At 43.1% G+C, this 22,065-nt stretch overlaps 1 pseudogene; it reads left to right on the top strand.

Moving 5' to 3' along the window:
* LOC111958305 (neuronal membrane glycoprotein M6-a-like) overlaps window positions 1-21,646 on the top strand; it is an 86,342-nt pseudogene extending 64,696 nt beyond the window's left edge.
* Window positions 21,647-22,065: the final 419 nt, after the last annotated feature.

Raw genomic sequence — 22,065 nt, 5'->3', positions numbered from 1 at the left:
TATAGAGAGCTCCATAATGACTGGAGATTGATGTCAAAGGGTGGTTTAAGGACAAGCARAGTACTGCTATGCTTTCCTCCCCCGTGGTGTCTGTCTATGTGTTGGGTCACTTTGAAAACTAAAGGGTTGGTAAAGTGCTTACTAGTGTTCATGTTCAATACACTGGAGAGGGAGTGTGGGCACTTACARTGAGGTTTGCGGGGGCACAGATCTCTGTTCAGCTGGAAAGCATCGTGAACATAGCTGAAGTTGTTGCTGCCTCTAGTCTGAGGTGCTGTCACCTACCAAAAACAGGCTGAACTGGCAATCATAACAAAMAAGAAAATGTGAAGGAATGTAGAAGACAAAACATAAATATCCTCAAAGGTCATCAYCAGCGACAAGAAGACTCAGAGACATCAAACCTTTAGAATGGCCTGAGACAGACATCCCTGTGTGCCAATGAAGCATTTTATAGTGTACAGTATGTCTCTATGGCCTCAATAGCCTCTACCTTTGCCTAAGGGTTCCATTCAATTGCTAGTCAGTGTGACAGAACAGTGTCTCTGCTGACGGCCAGAAGTGCCTGGTCCCAAAATAGAAAATATTAAGTAGACAAGCCCCCTATATAGTGCACTACTTTGAACCAGGGCCGTCTTGTCAAAAGTGGTGCACTATACAGGGAATAGGGTGCCATTTCAGATGCAATCTTTGAGTGATGAAAGTTCATTACTTAGCTCAGGGCCAGAAGTGTCTGGTCTCTGGTTTACATTCTTTAGGCTCCCTATCAGTCAGTCAGTGAGTGATGATAGTCACTCAGGGGCTAAGTATTGTATTGTGTTCACTGCTGAGTAAAGACACGACCTTGAGGAAGTGTAGGGAGAGAAAAACAACATTGATTTTGTCACGTGTGCTTGCTTCCAGCAGCCGATGTCGACTTAACACCGGAGCTTAATACAAAGCGTATCCCTATGGTAAAGTGTGTCTCAGTGAAGCAGCGGAGCAGCAGTACCCAGGCAGAGCAGATATAATCCACTCTGCTGTCAACTCCAATCGCCAATTCCCTTCTGTATATGCAGGCATAAACACAAAGGCAACACACACACTCTTACAGACACCAACACACACACACACACACACACACACACACACACACACACACGACGCAGACCCACCGCCAAGTTGTCAGCCTGCACTTGGTCTGTTATGATAAAAGCATCACACGGGACTGATTCGCACGCCTCATCCCCTTATCTCACTCCCCGTGTCATGAATTATGCAGAGGTGGCTTTATCTCCATAATATCATAAACAGATTCTAAAGCCTCTCTCTACGCCTCTCCTCCTCTCCGCTCCCTCACTCCACTGTGATTCACTTCTCCATTTCGAGTGGATGAGGAGACGATTACATTGGAATTAAGACGCAGTTGTACACACACACACACACATACACGTGTGCATACACACGCAGTAAAACACACACACACACATACAATCACACAGCAGACACACACGTGTAGCAAACAAAAAACACAGATATACTCTTGAGGAACACAAGCGGCCGTGAGACTTGCTCTTGGCTTCGCTGCCGGCTCCAGAATTCTAAATGAAACTGTTGGAGAGTTGCAGGAGAATTCTATAGCTACCTTCCTTCTATGTACTGGAGGATAATAGAGCCCGGTGTCAGAGAAGAACTCAGTCTGAGAGAGAGAGTTGATCGCCACTGTAGACACCAATTAGTTACCTCYCTGAGACAGTGTGTGTTTGTGTCCCAATGGCTTCCTTTTTAGTGCACTACATTTGACCAGGGCCCATGAGGATCCTAAAATCATGGGACTCCCTAAATCTATCTCAGATCATTACCAATCCCACGAGGTATCAAATAAAATCAAATGTTATTCGTCACATGCTTTCTAAACAACAGGTGTAGACTGCGTTCTTACAGGCCCTTCCCAACAATGCAGAGAGAAAGAAAATAGAGAAATTATAGAAAAGTAAAACCCGTAATAATACAAGTAATAATAAATACARAATGAGTAGCGATTGCTCTATACACGGGGTACCAGTACTGAATCGATGTGCAGGTGTACGAGGTATTTGAGGTAGATATGTATGTGCATAACTAGGAATAAAGTGACAYATAATAAATAGTAGCAGCAGCGTATGTGATGAGTSAAAAAKAGTTTGCGCAAAAAGGGTAAATGCAGATAGTTAAATAGTTATCCAAATAGCTACCTGGACTAACTATTTTGCAGTTTTATGGCTTGGGAGTAGAAGCTGTTCAGGGTACTGTTGGTTTCAGACTTGGTGCATCGGTAATGCTTGCCCTGGGTAGCAGAGGGAACCGTCTATGACTTGGGTGGCTGGAGTCTTGGACAATTTTTAGGGCATTCCACTGACACCTCCTGGTATAAAGGTCCTGGATGGCAGGGAGCTCGGCCCCAGTGATATGCTGGGCCGTAAACATGATCCTCTGTAGCGCCTTGCGGTCAGAATGTCAAGCAGTTGCCATAGCAAGCGGTGATGCAGCCTGTTAAAATGATCTCATTGGTGCAGCTGTAGAAATGTTTGAGGATCTGAAGGCCCATGCCAAATCTTTTCAGCCTCCTGAGGGTGTAAGAGGCGTAGTCGTGCCCTCTTTACGACTGTGTTGGTGTGTGTGGACCATGATTAATCCTTAGTGACGTGGACACCGAGGAACTTGAAGCTTTCGACCAATTCCACTACAGCCCTGTTGATGTAAATGGGGGAGTGCTCCATTTCTTGCAGTCCGTGATCAGCTCCTTTGTCTTGCTGAAGTTGAGGTAGAGGTTGTTGTCCTGGCAACACACTGCCAGGTCTCTGACCTCCTTCCTATAGACTGTCTCATCCTCGTCTGTGATCAGGCCTACCACGTTGTGTCGGCAGAGTTGTGCGAGGCCACGCAGTCGTGGATGTACAGGAGGAGACTAAGCACGCACCCCTGAGGGGCCCCCATGTTAAGGGTCAGCATGGCAGATGTGTTGTTGCCTACCCTTACCACCTGGGGGCGGCCCATCAGGATGTCCAGGATACAGTTGCAGAGGGAGGTGTTCATTCCCAGGGTCCTTAGCTTAGTGATGAGCTTGGAGMGCACTATGGTGTTSAATGCTGAGCTGTAGTCAATGAACAATATAATCTCATAGGTGTTCCTCTGGTCCAGGTGGGAAAGGGCASTGTGGAGTGCAATGGAGATTGCGTCATCTGTGGATCTGTTGGGGCGGTATGTGAATTGGAGTGGGTCCAGTGTGTCTGGGTGATGGTGTGAGCCATGACCAGCCTTTCAAAGCATTTCATTGCTACAGATGTGAGTGTTATGGAACAATAGTCAGTTAGACAGGTTACTTTGACGTTCTTGGGCACAGGGACTATGATGGTCTGCTTGAAACATGTAGGTATTACTGACTGGGTCAGTGAGAGGTTGAAAATGTTGGTTAAGACACTTGCCAGCTGGTCAGTACATGCCCTGGTAATCCGTCTGGCCCTGCAGCCTTGTGAATGTTAACCTGTTTAAAGGTCTTACTCATATTGGCTACGGAGAGCGTTATCACACAGTTGTCTGGAACAGCTGGTGCTCTCATGCATGATTCAGTTTTGCTTYCTTCAAAGTGAGAATCGAATGCATTTAGCTCATCTGGTAGGRTCTTGTCACTAGGCAGCTCGCGGCTGGGTTTCCCTTTGTAATCCATGATAGTRTGCCAGCCCTGCCACATCCGACGAGCTTCAGAGCTGGTGCAGTAGGATTCGATCTTAGTCTTGTGTTGATGCTTTGTCTGGTTTGATGGTTCGCTGGAAAGCATAGGGGGATTTCTTATAAGCACCCAGATTCGTGTCCCACTCCTTAAATGTGGCAGCTCTAGCCTTTATCTCAGCACAGATGTTMCCTGTAATCCATGGCTGTAACGGTTCTCGTGGGCTGAAGGAAGAGTGGACCAAGGTGCAGCGTTTAAAGTGTTCATGATTTAATAAAAAATAAAAAAAATCGAACAAAAACAACAAACAGGAGAACGAAAGCGAAACAGTTCTGTCTGATGCAGACACAAAACAGAAAACAACTACCCACAAAACACAGGTGGGAAAAGGKTACCTAAGTATGGTTCTCAATCAGAGASAACGATAGACAGCTGCCTCTGATTGAGAACCACACCCGGCCAAACACATAGAAATAGAAAACATAGAACAAAAACATAGAATGCCCACCCCAACTCACYCCCTGACCAACCAAAATAGAGACATAAAAAGGATCTCTGCTTGTCTCTGGGCGTGACAATGGCTTCTGGTTGGGATATGTACGTATGGTCACTGTGGGGATTACGTCATCGATGCACTTATTATTGAAGCTGGTGACTGATGTGGTAAACTCCTCAATGCCATCGGATGAWTCCCAGAACATATTCCAGTCTGTGCTAGCAAACCTGTAGCTTAGTAGCCACTTCATCGGACCACTTCCGTGTTGAGAGTGTCACTGGTACTTCCTGTTTGGGTTTGTGCTTGTAAGCAGGAATCAAGTGGATATAGTTATGGTCAGATTTGCCAAATGGAGGGTGAGGGAGAGTAAAGGTGTATAGCTTTTTGGGCTGTAGTTATTAGGGTAAGACGGATTTCAGTTTCCCTGCGTTAAAATCACTGGCCACTAGGAGTGCCGCCTCTGGATGAGCATTTTCTTGTCCAGTCTTCGTGCCAGCATCGGTTTGTGGTGGTAAATAGACGGCTACGAAAAATATAGATTGAAACTCTCTCGGTAAATAGTATGATCTAAAGCTTCTCATGAGGTYTTCTAACTCAGGCGAGCAGCTGTTGTTAACAAAGAGACASTCACCTCCCCCCTTGAGCTTACCCATCTCTGCCGTTCTGTACTGCCGATGCATAGAAAATCTAGCGAGATGTATATTATGTCCTTGTTCAGTCACGACTCAGAGTAACATAGGATATGTTAAAGTTCTTCAGGTRCCGTTGATAGGYTAGTCTCYAACAGAGCTTGTCCAGTTTGTTCTCCAGTGATTGTACATTTGCCAATAAAACGGAGGATAGAAGCCGTTTATGAACTCATCAGGGTGCCCGCACGTTGACCTCTCTTAAGCCACCTTTTTCTTTTATTAGGCATTAGGGCACGGTCCGGGGTGAGCAGTATGTCCTGCGCCTCCAACTTGATGAAGTAGAAATGTTCATCAAAAACCAGGTTAGTTATCATTCTTTTCAGTAGTAGGAAGATGGCGGAAACATGATGTAAAAAAAAATATTGAAAAACCCCAACAAAAAAATTCTGAATTGGCTATCCATTGCAGGTATGACCCCAAACACCCAGAAAAGGCTACTCTCCTTGCTGTTATCCTCACAAATAATCCTGATAGGTATCAGTCTGGTGTTTTCTGCAATGACCTTAGTGATCACTGTTTAAAGGCTTGTGTTTGTAATGCTCAGTTAAACAACCTGTCCTTATTTATTATAGACGCTTGCTGAAAACCTTTAATGAGCAAACCTTCCTTCATGACCTGCAAATAGTCTGGGTAGCCATTTGATTAGCTGCTCAGGAGTCTTATGGCTTGGGGGTAGAAGCTGTTAAGAAGCRTTTTGGACCTAGACTAATCACCACTTCATTAAGTCAAGAATCCTATTTGACTTAGCCATGCCTCCTTGCCCGTCCAACACTTCTTCATCTCCCAGCCCTTCTAATTCGACTAGCCCTGATGCTCCTCCCTCTTTTTTTCCCTGCCGCCCTACACAGCTTCTCCCTGCAGTCTGAGGTGCTAAAGGAGTTCCTTAAGCTTGACCCCKAAAAAACATCTGGGTCAGATGGTTTAGATCCTTTCTTCTTTAAGGTTGAAGCCCTTATCATCGCCGAGCCTKTCTCTCACCTTTTTAACCTGTCTATCCTCTCTGGGGAGGTTCCCAATGCTTGGAAGGCAGCCACGGTGCGTCGTTTATTTAAAGGGGGAGATCAAGCTAATGCTCTCTGTAATAAGGCCAATTTCTATCTTGCCCTGCTTATCAATTGTTGGGAAATCTTGTCAATAATCAACTGACTGGCATTCTTGATGTCTATAGTATTCTCTCTGGTACGCAATCTGGTTTCCGCTTTGGTTATGGATGTGTCACTACAACCTTAAGGTCCTAAATTATGTCACCTCTGCCATTGACTCTAAGCAGTCTTCTGCTGTTATTTTTATTGACTTGGCCAAAGCTTTTGATACGGGTAGACCATTCCATTCTTGTGGGTCGGCTAAGGACTATTGGTGTCTCTGAGGGTCTTTGGCCTGGTTTGCTAACTACCTCTCTCATCTGTCTCACCTATCTGCTGTCTCAGCCACTGCCTGTCACCAAGGAAGTACCCCAAGACTCAATCCTAGGCCCCACGATCTTCTCAATTTACATCAACAGCAAAGTTCAGGCTCTAGGAATCACTCTCATCCACTTATATGCAGATGATACAGTCATACTTGTGTGTTGAACGCTCTACAACAGAGTTTTTTTAGTGCCCAGCAAGCGTTCTGTGCCCTCAACCTTGTTCTGAACACCTCTAAAACAAAGGTCATGTGATTCGGAGTGATGACTACCTCTGAGGGTTTAGAGCTTGAGTTAGTCTCCTCATACAAGTACTTGGGAGTATGGATAGACCGTACACTGTCCTTCTCTCAGCACATATCCAAGCTGCAGGCTAAGGTTAAATCTAGACTTGGTTTCCTCACTCTGATTCAGAGGACCATCCTACCCATACTAGATTACGGAGAGGTAATTTATACATTAGTAGGTAAGGGGGCTCTCGAGAGGCAGATTTGCCACCGATGCTCCTTATAGGACACATCACTGCACTCTATACTCCTCTGTAAACTGGCCATCTCTGTATACCCGACGCAAGACCCACTGGTTGATGCGTATTTATAAAACCGTCTTAGGCCTCACTCCCCCCTATCTGAGATACCTACTGCAACCCTCATCCTCCACATACAGAACCCGTTCTGCCGGTCACATTCTGTTAAAAATCCCCAAAGCACTCACTTCCCTTGGTCACTCCTCTTTTCAGTTTACATTTACATTTAAGTCATTTAGCAGACGCTCTTATCCAGAGCGACTTACAAATAGGAAAATTCATACATATTCATCCTGGTCCCCCGGTGGGGAATGAACCCACAACCCTGGCGTTGCAAGCGCCATGCTCTGCCATGCTCTACCAACTGAGCCACACGGGACCGTGGCAGTTCACTGCAGCTAGCGACTGGAACAAGCTGCAAAAAACCACTCAAACTGGACAGTTTTATTTCCATCTCTAAACTCAAAGACTCAGTCGTGGACACTTAATGACACTTGTGGCTTGTTCGTGTGATGTGTTTTTTTTGCGCAATTTTTTCATTTGTGCTGTTGTCTGTGCCTAACAATGTTTTTGTTGCTGCCATGTTGTACTTCTGCCATGTTGTGTTGCTACCACGTTGTGTTGTTGTCATGCAGTGTTGCTACCATGGTGTGTTGTTGTCATGTAGTGTTGCTACCATGATGTGTTGTTGTCATGTTGTGTTGCTACCATGTTTGAATTTATTCATTAGGATCCCCATTAGCCGACGCCAACGGTGACAGCTAGTCTTACTGGAGTCTACATATAATGAAAAATACATTACAGACAAAAGACTTTACAATTTACATACATTTAAAAACATTCATAAGTAGTTTGTGTGTGCATCTATCAGTTACACATACATGTCAGTTCATACACACAACAGGTAGGTCACATGGGGGAGAGGGGCTTTGCCGTGAGGTGTTGCTTTATTTGTGTTTTGAAACCAGGTGTGCTGTTCACTTACGCTATATAAGATGAAAGGGAGTTCCATGCACTCATGGCTGTGTTTAATACTGTACGTTTCACTGAATTTCTTCTAGACCTGGGGGCTGTGAAAAGACCCCTGGTGGCATGTCTGGTGGGGCAAGTGTGTGTGTCAGTGCTGTGTATAAGTTGACTGTGCAAACAATTAGGAATTTCCAACACATTGTTTCTTATAAAAACAAGAAGTGATGCAGTCAGTCTRTCCTCAACTGAAGAGCAAGACYTGCRGCTCTGTTCTGGGCCAGCTGCAGCTTAACTAGGTCTTTCTTTGCAGCACTTGACCYTATGARTGGACAATAATCAAGATAAGATAAAACTAGAGCCTGCAGTACTTGCTTTGTGGAGTCATGTTGTGTTGCTATCATGTTGTGTTGTTGTCATGTTGTCATATTGTGCTGCAGTACTATGTTGTGTTGTCATGTTGTGCTGCTACCATGTTGTGTTGTTGTCATGTTGTGCTGCTACCATGTTGTGTTGTCACGTTGTGCTGCTACCATGTTGTGTTGTTGTCATGTTGTGTTGCTACCATGCTGTGTTGTTGTCATGTTGTGCTAAGATAATGTTGTGTTGTTGTCATGTTGCTGCCATGTTGTGTTGTTGTCATGTTGTGCTACTAGCATGTTGTGTTGTCATGTTGTGTTGCTGTCATGTTGTGTTGCTGTCTTAGGTCTCTCTTTATGTAGTGTTGTGGTGTCTCTTTTGTCGTGATGTGTGTTTTGTCCTATTTTTTATTTATTTTAATCCCAGCCCACGTACCCACAAGAGGCGTTTTGCCTCTTGCTAGGCCATCATTATAAATATGAATGTGTTTATAATCGACTTGCCTGYTTAAATAAAGGTTAAATAAAATAAAGAAAGATACTGTGGGGGGCAAATAATATGCCACATTTTCCATAGCTTAAGTCAATATCTGCTACAGCATGTCCCTTTTTAGTAAATAACATCACTTTTGTGGCTGTATGACTTTGTAGTGTGACTCGCATGACACATTTMTAAGAAGARGAGGTAGCACATTTTAACAATGCAACATTAACGAATCTAAACGGWCGGCGCCGGTGCCAGTAGGGTTGAAAAGTGCGTCGCCGCATTCATTARGGACTATCACCTCTCGTTAAACGAGCGCACTAGAGTTGACATCCTCGTTAGCGCGTCCGCGTGGCCCGTTCAGATAACTGCCACAGTTCACTATACGTTTACGCCGTTACCAAGAATGTGTCTCAATCGGCACCCTAGTCCCTACATTGTGCACTACTTTGGGTCAAAAGTAGTGCACTATGTAGGGAATTGAGTGCCATTTGAGACGCACTCCAAGTTACAACCTAATGGGTTGCTACTGATGCCTCCAGTCAATTCCAAGACAATCAGTGTCTGGGTGTGGGTAATATGAAGCTCTGGGTTTTTAGACGAGCTTCCATCCACTCTGAAGTCTTCTCGGGTTAAGGATTATTGTTTTTCTGGATGGTGCTTTGAATAACGAATGAAGTTGTGCGATATAGTCAATAAGTCTGGGTTATTGGTTTTGCTTCTGACCATATACATGGGGTGGAGATTTGTACCAGCCTTAGGGTCATTTCTATTGTAGCTTCTACATTGGGTTTGATATTGAATACAAACTATGAAATGCTTTAGTAACATTTTAGATGGACTATTTTGCATTTTACGACCAATTTGGATCCTGGAATGGCAATTGTTCTGATCTCTTTTTGAAACAACAGACATAGTATGTATCTGTGCAAAGGGATCCACCAGGGCTCTCATTACAATTCATACACCCATACGGCCCCTTCCCACCCCCAGAGACCTGTTCATACTTGATTTGGCCTGTTCCCTGCCATGTGGTCAGCACAGATGGACTGTTCCATCTCCAGCCACGGGTGACGAGTGGAGGTCCCATCTCACGGACCTGGGGCCTCAGTGGTGACGGTGGATMMGATGAGAGAGGGAGCAGGTAGGAGGAGAGGTGGAGGTGCGGTAGGAAGAGAGGGAGGAAAGGTGGATTTGAGGACAGCACAAGGAGGGAAATGGAGGGGGTGGAGGACGATGAGGACAAGAGGAGCTCTCTCAAGCAGAACTCTCCTGGGAATAAGGTTTCTGTCCAACCCAGGGAACCTTTACCGAACCATACAATAGGCCACCTTTCCATGGAAATCGCAAAACTTGTGCAAATGACCTGGCATTCAAAGGTTCCACAAAGCTATTCCATTATTAGATACCAGGAATTTTGTGGGAGAAGACAGAGAGAATGTTCTGGAGAGAGAATGTTCTGGAGAGAGAATGTTCTGGAGAGGGAATTATCTGGACAGGGAATTTTCTGGAGAGAGAATGTTCTGGAGAGGGAATGTTCTGTGAAGACAGTAAATAGTCTTCCTGGACTGAATGTTCACTGCTTGACTCTGCACGAACGCTGCATACAAATTGTTCATGATATCGTCATTCCATATTTAGAAATATCTCATAAAACAATATTGTCTATCAGCACTAACGGCTGTTTATGCCTTCATAAATATGAAACTATGATCAACAAAATTGCTGTCAGACAAGCCTCATATAAATTCTGGAATTCAATACATGTTTGCTCCATTGGCCCCAGGTTTATCATACAACATAACAGAATATGAATCCAGTTTTTCATTTTGTAGGATAATTGTCTTTCGTAGGGGAAAATATAATCTACCATATTTGCTTGTACTGCATGGCAATATGTTATCTAAGGCAAGCTGTGTGTGTGCACGTGCATGCGTGCACTGGAAACCGTGCCTGGCACAGAAAGTTAATTACGAGAGCTGACCACTCTCCAGGTTCACTCACTTCGTTGGCAGAGTTGGCTCGTTTGGGATCGTATTCCCATTTAGACGGTTACAAAGGAAACAACATGTCTATCATTCAGGCGGATTAGAACAAGGACTCCTATGGAAAATGCCTTTTATTGTTTTTTATAACCCCCCCGTTACGTTACACTTTGTTCTTAGAATATGCGTTGCTATGCAGGATGGGCATGTGTTGCTAGGGTGTTTTACCAACATGGTTAATTGAGAAGAAAGTGTCCGCTGTAATGCTAATGCCTCTAGTCACACAGAGCGATGGGGGGAGAAAGGAAGGAGAGAGAACTGACTGGTGGAGGGAGGGAGCGAGAGGGAGAGAGAGGGAGAGAGAGAATAAGCAAGAGAAAACGAAGACAGAGGAAGAGAGAGAGGACGCAGAGAGGTAGAATGAAACAGTGTACATACGCACAGACTACTGCACTCTGGTATCTCACTTCACTCAAAGCGCTTGTACACAAACAAACATAAAAGGCCTGACAGTTGAAATAAACATCACATTCAAGCTTGATTAGTCACTATAAACAGCATGACATTTAGACCGTGGGAGCATCTCGGGTGTGTCCTTCCAAGCCCCCCGCCCCCCAACAGCAAGACCCTGATTATAATGAGCTGAATCAAACTACCTCCCTGATTTCTCCATGTTGAATGTGAAAGGTTATTCACTAACTAAGACACGCGCTGTGCTTGAGACATCTGCGGTATGGGTATCTGGAGATGCTAGGATATTGCAAACGGCTTCTGGTTAATTTGCTGGCCATAATCACACACTAGAAGTGCATCTGAAATGGTACCCTATTCCCTAGGCACTCCATTGGGAATAGGGTGCCTTTCAGACACCCCTAGGCCTATGGATATTATAATGGGATAATGGGTAACATTATGGAATGTGATGCCATTCTACTGACATTCTACTGATAGTGTTATATGTAACTGACACAAATGAATGATGCTGTTATGTGCCATAGGAAAAGGGCTTACAAGCCTTGAACATATAACCAGATTAATGTCATATATACCTATATACATATATACCCTATTTAAACCCATATCTACACCCCAMGATACTTTCATAGCTAGTGTAGTATCACTGTACACGTGAATAACTTGTTCATTCATATCAGCCGGTGATGCACTAGTCACACATAATCAGTTTGAGACTATACGGTAAACATTAACTCAGGTCGACAACGTGAGTTGGGCATCTTCTCTCCTGCTCTTTGCCCAGAGTGTTAGAGAACTCGAGACACCGGTGTCACAGGGTGTGTGTGTCACACAAAATGTGTTCGGACAGGAGCGAAGGCGGGTGGCGTCACGGACACACTGCAGGTACCTGCCACTGCCTGAGCAAACGCCGCCGGAGAAACTGCAGTACGGCCTGATGGGAAGGCGAGGGGAATGGGGTCGACACAGAGCGTGGGTGGTCCTCAGAACACCCTGTCAGTGACTAGCGACATGCAGCTCCTGAGAGAAGGGCATTTAATGCATAGAGGACACGCTGTGTTTATTTCTAATGAAACCTTGTTTGTTGGGTCCACTTTTGATGTAAGAATGTCAGTGGGGTTCTGTCTGGCCCTGTCAGTAACTGGCTACAGCTGCTGAGAGAAGGGAATGGAGTGTGTAGTGGTTGCTGCAGTATGTCCACTTCTTTGACTGCACTTCACTTATTCTTTGACGGACGTGACGCAAGATGTCAGTGGTGTTCAGTGCGCGAACCTGTTGGGATTGCTGGAAGGTGTGTGTTCAGTGGCAGTGCTTAGGGGTTGAAGGTGAAAGTCAGGGTGTTGAGGGGAGGGGGCCTGATTGTTCTCAGGTCCTGATGAAGTAGGTTATTGATTGAGGTGGGGAGGGAGAGTGGCAGATCGTTCAGGAATGAAGGGTTGTTGAAAGGGTGGAGCAGAATGGAATGCTCAGTGATGANAGTAGGTTATTGATTGAGGTGGGGAGGGAGAGTGGCAGATCGTTCAGGAATGAAGGGTTGTTGAAAGGGTGGAGCAGAATGGAATGCTCAGTGATGAGGTAGTACTATTGATGGGGGTGGGAGCTGAGGCAGATGGCTTTTACTGTCCTCATTTCTGTTGATAGCATGGTGTTTGGCCTTGGGTTGGGGAGGGGGGAACCTCTGTCTGTGCTCAGCTTCACTTTACCTCTCCATTAACCCCCCACCCACTCCTTCACCCGCTCACCCCTGCTCAGCAATGGCTCTGCTTTCCGTGGCGAGGGAGGGAGAGAGGGGAGACAGTTTATTCCATGCGACAGGATAGTTTTAGTGCATTCTGGGTATCAGGGCTCAGTGGTGCACCTCCATGACGTGATATAAAGAAGAGCAGCGTGGCATTGCACGTCTCATTACAGAGATTTAACCGCTAAGCACACTGGCAGTGAGAGTGGGGCTATAATTGTGCTGTCTGTCGACAAGGGTGCTTAGTAAACAGTTAATAGACCCATACATTAACAACTGTGAGGATGAGACTAGAGCACAGGAAAGAGAAGAGGAAAGACACTGTTTTAAGGAAAAGACTGTTTAAGAAAATACTGTTTAAGGAAAAGACACTGTTTAAGGAAAAGACACTGTTTAAGGAAAAGACACTGTTTAAGAAAATACTGTTTAAGGAAAATACTGTTATAGGAAAAGACACTGTTTAAGGAAAAGACTGTTTAAGGAAAGACACTGTTTAAAGAAAAACTGTTTAAGGAAAAGACATTGTTTAAAATATCCTTAAGAGTTAATTGACTCACCCGTGCATAAGTCTAAGTAACGTAATAAAATACCCATCAAAATCCATCAGTTTAAGCTAGAGGTATCATGGGCATAGGCTACGAATGGAAGTATGAAGGGCATTTTGTGCCAACATAAATAAGGGGTTAAATATGTGTCCAAAAAAACAAATATATTTCTTAAGCTTTCTTATATCTCCTAGATATTGGACAGACACTTCAAAACCTTATTTCTTATGTCTTTCTTTCCGTTTCTGAATGGGATTCAAGTGTTTCTATGGCTAAATTAGTAAAAGTCAAATTCAATATTTATAGATTAAAAAGAAAAATTAATATACTATACCACAAGTCGGCCTAAAAATTCATAATCAATAGAGCTAAATGATCCATTAGCATGCCACCATCTAAAAAACTTCCATATGTCCACGTAGCAGGTTAACTCAGACTAGTAAGGAAAGCCTCAGAGAATATATAGAATCACTTACACATATTTAACCCCCTTTGTTATTTCTGCTGCACAAAACTTACTCATAATTCATGTCGTTAGTGAGGTTAACCTTTCAACGAATCTTCTACCACTTTTGGTCTCCGAGCAAAGAACAAACATGGGGAGAACCATCTGTCGTTGAGTCTCCCCCTTCCACGTGGGTCATGTTAGTTTGCAGGCCAAAGCCGCTTCTGAAAGCGTACAGACGTATTCGTGAAGAAGACGACGATTTTTCATGTTGCTCAGCGTTCTAACCAAACACCGCTGTAGCTTACCACCTTTCCACCGCAGATGCGGAAGGCCGACATAACGTGGTTGCGGTGGATTGAACGCAGTCCATGCTAAAAACCGATTCCTCTAGCTTGAATGACGGCTTTTGATGTGGATTTTTTAATTGGTTACTCAGATTGACGCATGGTGCGTCAAAGACTCTTAGGATTTTAAGGAAAATAATAATCTTATGTAAAATAAAGCAAAGAAATGCAATGGGATGTATGATTATAAAACAGTTATTCAATGAGTAGTGTAAACGTAGAATGGAGTGATTTAAAACCAGTTGCATATGTGAGTGAGTGATTTAAACAGTATGGCAATGGGAGTTATTTTAAATAGGAACATGAGTGATGATTTAAAAACAGTATCAAGGGAGTGTGATTATAAAAACAGTATGCAATGGTGATGTGACGTGATTAAAACAAGTATGCAATGGGAGTAGTATTTAAACAGTATGCAATGGAGTGTAGGATTTAAACAGTTATGCTAATCGGAGTAGTGATTAAAACAGTTATAGCAAATGGAGTGAAGTGATTTTAAAACAGTATGCAATGGGTATGAGTGATTTAAAACAGTAGTATGCAATGGGAGTGTAGTGATTTAAAACCAGTATGCAATGGGAGGAGTGATTAAACAGTATGCAATGGGATATATTAAAACTGATGATTCTAATGGGAAAGGATACAGTATGCAAATGGATTGATGATTTAAAACAGTATGCAATGGTGAATGAGTGATTTAAAAACGATCAGGTCAATTTATTAACATATGCATGACGTTATGATTTAAAACATTTATGCAATGGGATTAGTGATTTAAAACAGCGTATGGCAATGGGAGTAGTGATTTAAAACAGTATGCAATGGGGAAGTGAGTATTTAAACAGTAGCCAATGTGAGTGAGTGATATAAACATATGCAATGGGACGTAGTGATTTAAAACAGTATGCAATGGGAGTTAGTGATTAATAACATTGCAATGGAGTGTGATAAAAAGCAATGAGTGATTTAAAACAGTATGCAAAGGGGTAGTGATTTAACAACAGTATGCCAAGGTAGTATTTAAAACAGTCAGCAATGGGAGTGATTGATTAAAACAATGTATGCATGGAGTTGATACTTTAAAACAGTATGCAATGGAGTAGTGAGTTATTTAAAACCAGAGCAATGGGTTAGTGATATGATTTAAACAGTAGCCAATGGGTGTTTTAGACGTTGCATGTGTGGATTTGAAAACAGTATGCAAAGAGGGTCAGTGATTTGAAAACAGTATGCAATGGAGTTACGATTTAAAACCAGTATCAATGAATGGAGTAGTGATTATAAACTGAGTTAATTTCAATGGAGTTAGCGATTAAAAACAGATTCAATGGATGTTACGCGACTTTGATAAGTACATATTAATTTATGTGTGCTGGAGAGTCTCATCTTTCCATAGAGGTCTAGAAATCTTTGTAGGCCCAAACCGTTGCAGACCACTACAAATTCATTTAGTGAAAAGACCATTCGGGATCGCTCATGATCGTGACAAAACACCGCTCCGCAGGCTCTGTCACCTTTCACCACAGATGCGAAAGTGCACATCGGCGGATGGCATGTGATTGAGACACATCCAGTGCAAAAAACATACAGTGTGGAGAACAATATTTATACACTGCGATTTCAGTTTTCCACTTACAAAAGCAATGTAGAGGTCTCGTAATTTTATCATAGGTACACTTGCAACTGTGAGAGAACGAATCAAAAAAAAATCCAGAAAATCACATTGTAGTGATTTTTAAGTTAATTTAATTTGCATTTTTATTGCATGACATAGAGTATAGTCACCTACCAACCGTAGAATTCCGGCTCTCACAGACCTGTTAGTTTTTCTTTAAAAGCCCTCCTTGTTCTCCACTCATACCTGTATAAACTCCACCTGTTGAAACTCGTACCTGTAAAAAGACACTTGTCCACAACCTCCAATCAAACAGACTCCAACCTGCTCCACAGATTGGCCAAGACCAGAGAGCTGTGTAAGGATATCAGGGTTAAATTGTAGACCTGCACAAGCGCTGATGGGGCTACAGGACAATAGGCAAGCAGCTGGTTGAGAAGGCAACAACTGTTGGCGCAATTATTAGAAAATGAAGAGTGTCAAATGATGTGTCAATCCCTCGGTCTGGGGCTCCATGCCAACGATTCACCTCGTGGCACAATAGATCATGAGGAAGGTGAGGGATCAGCCAGAACTACACGCCGCAACCTGTTCAATGACCCTGAAAAGAGCTTGGACCACAGTCTCAAAGAAAACCATTCATAACACACTACCCGTTGGATAAAATCCTGCAGCGCACCAAGGCCCCCTGCCTCAAGCCAGCGCATTCCAGGCCCGCTCTGAACGTTTGCCAAGACCAATCCTGCAATGATCCAGAGAGAACACATGGGAGAAAGGTCATTGTTGTTGAGACCAAAAAAAATAAGAGGGGGGCTTTGTGGCCTTAAACTCCACTCGCCGTGTTTGGAGGAAGAAGAAGGATGAGTACAACCCCAAAGATCACCATTCCCAACCGTGAAGCATGGAGGTGAAACATCATTCTTTGGGGATGCTTTTCTGTAAAGGGACAGGACGACTGCACCGTATTGAGGGAGGATGGATGGGCCATTATCGCGAGATCTGGCAACAACCTCCTCCCTCAGTAAGAGCATTGAAGATGGGTCGTGGCTGGTCTTCCAGCATGACAACGACCCGAAACACACAGCCAGGGGCAACTACTAAGGAGTGGCTCCATAAGAAGCATCTACAAGGTCCTGGAGTGGCCTAGCCAGTCTCCAGACCTGAACCCAATAGAAAATCTTTGGAGGAGCTGAAAAGTCCGTATTGCCCAGCGACAGCCCCGAAACCTGAAGATCGTGGAGAAGGTCTGTATGAGGAGTGGGCCAAAATCCCTGCTGCAGTGTGTGTCAAACCTGGTCAAGAACTACAGAAACGTATGATCCTGTAATTGCAACAAAGTTTTCTGTACCAAATATTAAGTTCTGCTTTTTCTGATGTATCAAATAACTTATGCATGCAATAAAATGCAAATTAATTACTAAAAAATCACACAATGTGGATTTTTGGATTTTTGTTTAGATTCCGTCTCTCACAGTTGAAGTGTACCTATGATAAAAATTACAGACCTCTACATGCTTGTAAGTAGGGAAAACCTGCAAAAATCGGCAGGTGTATCAAATACTTGTTCTCCCCACTGTATCTCTAGCTTAAACTGACTTTTTTAATGTTTTGTATTATTATTATTCCTAATTAGATTGTAGGGGTTAAAAGGACATATTCATTTTGAGTGGCAGATACGGCATGTACAGATGTGGTTAATTTGTGACGACGCTATTCAACATATTGTAGCATAATGTGTCAACATTCGATATTTAATAAAGGTTATCTATGAGCAAGCTGTGTAATGTAATCTTCAGAACAAATGGGGGAAAAGGCATCACAACATTGTCCCCCCCCCAGCAGTTTTGTTTGATAAATCCTTATGAAACACTGTTTATTAGCTCCTAACACCTATTAACAAATCAGCTCACGGCCCATGTCATCTTTAATGTATCAAGTTTTGCGTGATGTTAGTAATATTTTTCCACTTCGCTTGCATCAGGAGAAATACCATTTTGTTGTTGCAATCTCTTAAGATGTAGAGGAAGACCTGGCGTGGTTTTTTTGTGTGTGTGTGTGTGTGTGTGTGTGTGTGGTGTGTGTGTGTGTGTGTGTGTGTGTGTGTGTGTGTGTGTGTGTGCTGTGTGTGTTGTGTGTGTGTGTGTGTGTGTGTGTGTGTGTGTGTGTGTGTTGTGTGTGCTGTGTGTGTGTGTTGTGTGTGTGTTCAACAACTCTTTCTCTGATTTGTTATAATGTGGTAACGTTGGGGTTCCGTCCCTCTAACTCTCATTTACCAGCATGTGCACGCTATCACTGGTTTATTAACTAGAATAAATGAACCATGCTTGGAAGTTAAGATAGGACACACACACAACACACACACACACACACACACACACCAGATATCTGAATGCACCGTCACCTTTGTTACCGCACCAGCGACTCCAACTCAGACTCTAAGAATAGCCCCACAGACCTCACACCACCAGACCATTCCCTGTAGACAACCACGTGGAGGCTTCAGTTGTACACATCTCATAACAGCTATTACACACAAACATGTACAACTCAATAGTCAAGACACACCTAAGCTTCGCACCTGAGCCTTTTTCCAATAGACAAGCACACTGCAGGCTTCACAGAACCCAACTGTCTACGACTGTACCCTTACCCTTCCATGCAATAGTTTACACATCTTATAACAGCCATGATTGACATGCTGAACATGTACAACACAAGTCAAGACACATAAACTTTACAGCTGAGCCTATTCCCTGGAGAGCCCCACATTCAGACTTCATGGAGAACACCCACACACACGACACCCTGCGATTAGCATGCTAAACGTGTACTTTACTACATCACGATTCAGACATGCAAATGTAGAAAGTACAGAGGGCATCATTCAGCATTCACTCATACAGTGCCTCAGAAACTATTCAGGACCCCTTGACTTTCCACATTTTGTTACGTTACATACTTATTCTAAAATGGATTAAAATAAAAACAGGCTTTTATGCATTTTGCACATAAAAAAAAAACAGAAATACCTTATTTACATACGTATTCTGACCCTTTGCTATGAGACTCAAAAATTGACCTCAGGTGCATCCTGTTTCCATTCATCACCCTTGAGATGTTTCAACAAACTGAATTTACAGGATTCCACCTGTGGTAAATTCAATTGATTGGACATGATTTGGAAAGCACACACCTGTCTATATAAGGTCTCACAGTTGACAGTGCATGTCAGAGCAAAAATCAAGCCATGAGGTCGAGGAATTGTCCGTAGAGCTCTTGAGACAGGATTGTTGTGGGCACAGATCTGGGAAGGGGACCAAAACATTTCTGCAGCATTGAAGGTCCACATGTGAACACAATGCCTCCATCATTTCTTAAATGGAAGAAGTTTGGAACCACCAAGACTCTTCCTAAAGCTGGCTGCACGGACAAACTGAACAATCGGGGGACAATCCTTGGTCAGTAGGTGATCAAGAATCCGATGGTCACTCTGACAGAGCTCTAGAAGTACTCTGTGGAGAATGGGACAACCTTCCAGAAGGACAAACCATCTCTGCACACTTCCACCAAAATGTGATAGATGTATTAGTATGGGAGATGTATGTTTAATGTTGATAATGTATAGTATGAAGAGATAGTTGTTAATGTGATAATGTATTAGTTTGGAGATGTAGTTGTTAATGTGATAATGTATTAGTTGGAATTAGTTGTTAATGTGATCATGTATAGTATGGGAGATGTAGTTGTTAATGTGATAATGTATTAGTATTGAAGATGTAGTTGTTAATGTGATAATGTAGTAGTTGATATGCTCATGTATTAGTATGGGAGATGTAGTTGTTAATGTGATAGATGTATTAGTATGGGAGATGTAGTTGTTAATGTGATATATGTATTAGTATGGGAGATGTAGTTGTCAATGTGATACTGTAATAGTATGGGAGATGTAGTTGATAATGTGATAATGTATTTGTCATGAACACGAGGGGAGACAGAGAGCWGGTTTCAAGCGTAGGGCGCAGCAGGTGTTTATAGAAAAGGAGGAGGAGGCAGGTAGCTGGGTCCAGGGGCAGGCAGAAGGTCATACAGAGTGGGTCCAAAAGGGCAACAGTACAGGCAGGGAAAAGCCTAGTAACATAGTCCGGGCGATCAGGCAATGGGTAGATAACAGGAAATCCGATAGGCTAAAGTACAGGCAGGAAATAGGCAAAAGGCGTCGTTAATGAGGCAGGCAAAAACTATCATACACAGGAGGAGTAAATCACGGGATAAACAGAGTTCCGAAAGACGTGTGTCAAAAAACAAACAATACCTCACAATGATGGGGTGCAAAGAACTGAACTAAATAGTGTGTGATAATGACATACAGGTGTGTGAACTGGTGATTAGAATTCAGGTGATTGGGATCTGGAGAGTGAGCTGCGTTCAGGGGATCTAGGTGTTTGAGAGTGTGAGCTGGAAGCAGACGTTACAGTATTAGTATCGGAGATGTAGTTGTTAATGTGATAGTGTATACTAATAGTCGTACGTAACCTGCTGTGTACTATCATAATGGATTTAAAACAATGTCATATCAGTGAGATAATGCTAAGACATACTATGACTGCTTAACACTGTCGGTATACATGTCGCTTGCCAAAATTACTTAATATATCCAATAACAGCTATCTACATCATGTCTCCTGCTGAGTGCAGCTTTCACTGACAGAAGAACACTGCAGAGCGATTTGTGTGACATTAAGGCTAATTGTGCCTGACTGAGGAAACTTGTAAATAGAAATGGGTGACAAGGGTCATCCTTGTTGAGTTCCTCCCTGTCAATCCTAAAGCTAGCGCTGTCTTCTGCTGGATCTCTGTCTCAAGTCTGTTTCTGCTGACTGCTAAGTGGTGTGTCAGCTTCTCAAAACTCTTTTGGTCACCAGCAGGTTTTAAAATGAGAACTGATGCTCTGTCAGTGTCAACTGACCAACATTGTCTTACAATGCCTTATAACATAGTTGTAGAAAGGTAATAAGCCTAGCTTAACATGACGCAACTGTTAATGACAACAAATATTTTGCTTATGACAGCTGACAACACTGCATATGTAGGATCTTAAATTGATCGCCCTGTTCCAGGACAACTTTTCTACAATGCAGGAAATACAAAACTTGTAATGTATTTGAGGTTTAAAAAGGCTTCTGAAGTTTGTAATTTTGACTTAGAAATTTCAGACTTGATTTTCCATTACGAAAAATATATCAACCCCTACAAAAATGTCCATTAGTTAAAATCCACATAATAATTCACATTTCTTGTTGCTGCAGGATTATTTTCTTGCTGTAGCAAGATGGCTCAAATTATGATCCTACATCTGTATAGGCTCAGCTAGCTACAGTGTATTCCTATAGGCAAAACAACGCAGCAAAGTAAAATGTCAGTGAATGTACACATTTATGGGTGAAGCTGGCAAGAAACATTAGTGCAAATCCACCCCCAAAATTGACAAGGTATTACTTCCACGCCTGTGATCAGCTCAAGGTATTTTAAAATGTTAATAATTTTGACATAATTCAGGGTTTTCCTTTGTCTCTGGAAGGGAGAGAGCAGAGAGAACATATTTACATACTGTAAAACACGCCACCTTATCCTGCACTGTAACATGCGTGACCCAGGAGAGAGCAGGAGGGCCTTCAGCATGACAATGTAGAAAAGGGAATGTTGTGTGTGTGTGTCTGTGTGCGTGTACAGTATTTCCGCCCGGTGCACAGGGAGACTCCCGCTGTGATTTTCCATGTTGAATGAGTGTCTATCTAGGAGGAGGCACGTCTGTTGGAGGCGAGGAGGAGTGTGCTGACTCTCCGAGTTGACAGTTTCTCCCTCACCCCCAGGGAACCGGGAGTGACTCAAATAAAGAGAGGGAAACAAAAAAATTGAAACAGAAAGCTAATAGATGCAGTGTGTTTAACTTCACTGCCTCGGAAGGTCAGCCATACAAGAGGAAGCAGGTATGATGTAACATCCTGCCTGTCTCATTAGAGTCAGTCGCGTGGCAAAACAATGTCTTCTTCTTCTCAACCTCTTCACAGGTATTGATGCACAGGGAAAGGTCCCGGGACCAAAGAGGCATATTTATGGGTATTTCTGGGTATTTCTGAGTTTCATGTAATGGTTATATGGGCAGTTGTGTTTCAAAAATAATTACATTGTTGGATTCCATAACTGATTCTGGAAATATAGGTATTAATGCACATGGGAAAGTTTAGGAACAAAACAAGGAAAATATATATTTATAGATACTGGGGAGGTCTAGCTGTCACGCCC

Source organism: Salvelinus sp. IW2-2015, linkage group LG34, assembly GCF_002910315.2.
Source record: "Salvelinus sp. IW2-2015 linkage group LG34, ASM291031v2, whole genome shotgun sequence".
NCBI lineage: Eukaryota > Metazoa > Chordata > Actinopteri > Salmoniformes > Salmonidae > Salvelinus > Salvelinus sp. IW2-2015.
Note: the sequence above shows the minus strand (reverse complement) of the source record. Positions and strands in the feature narration are given on the sequence as shown.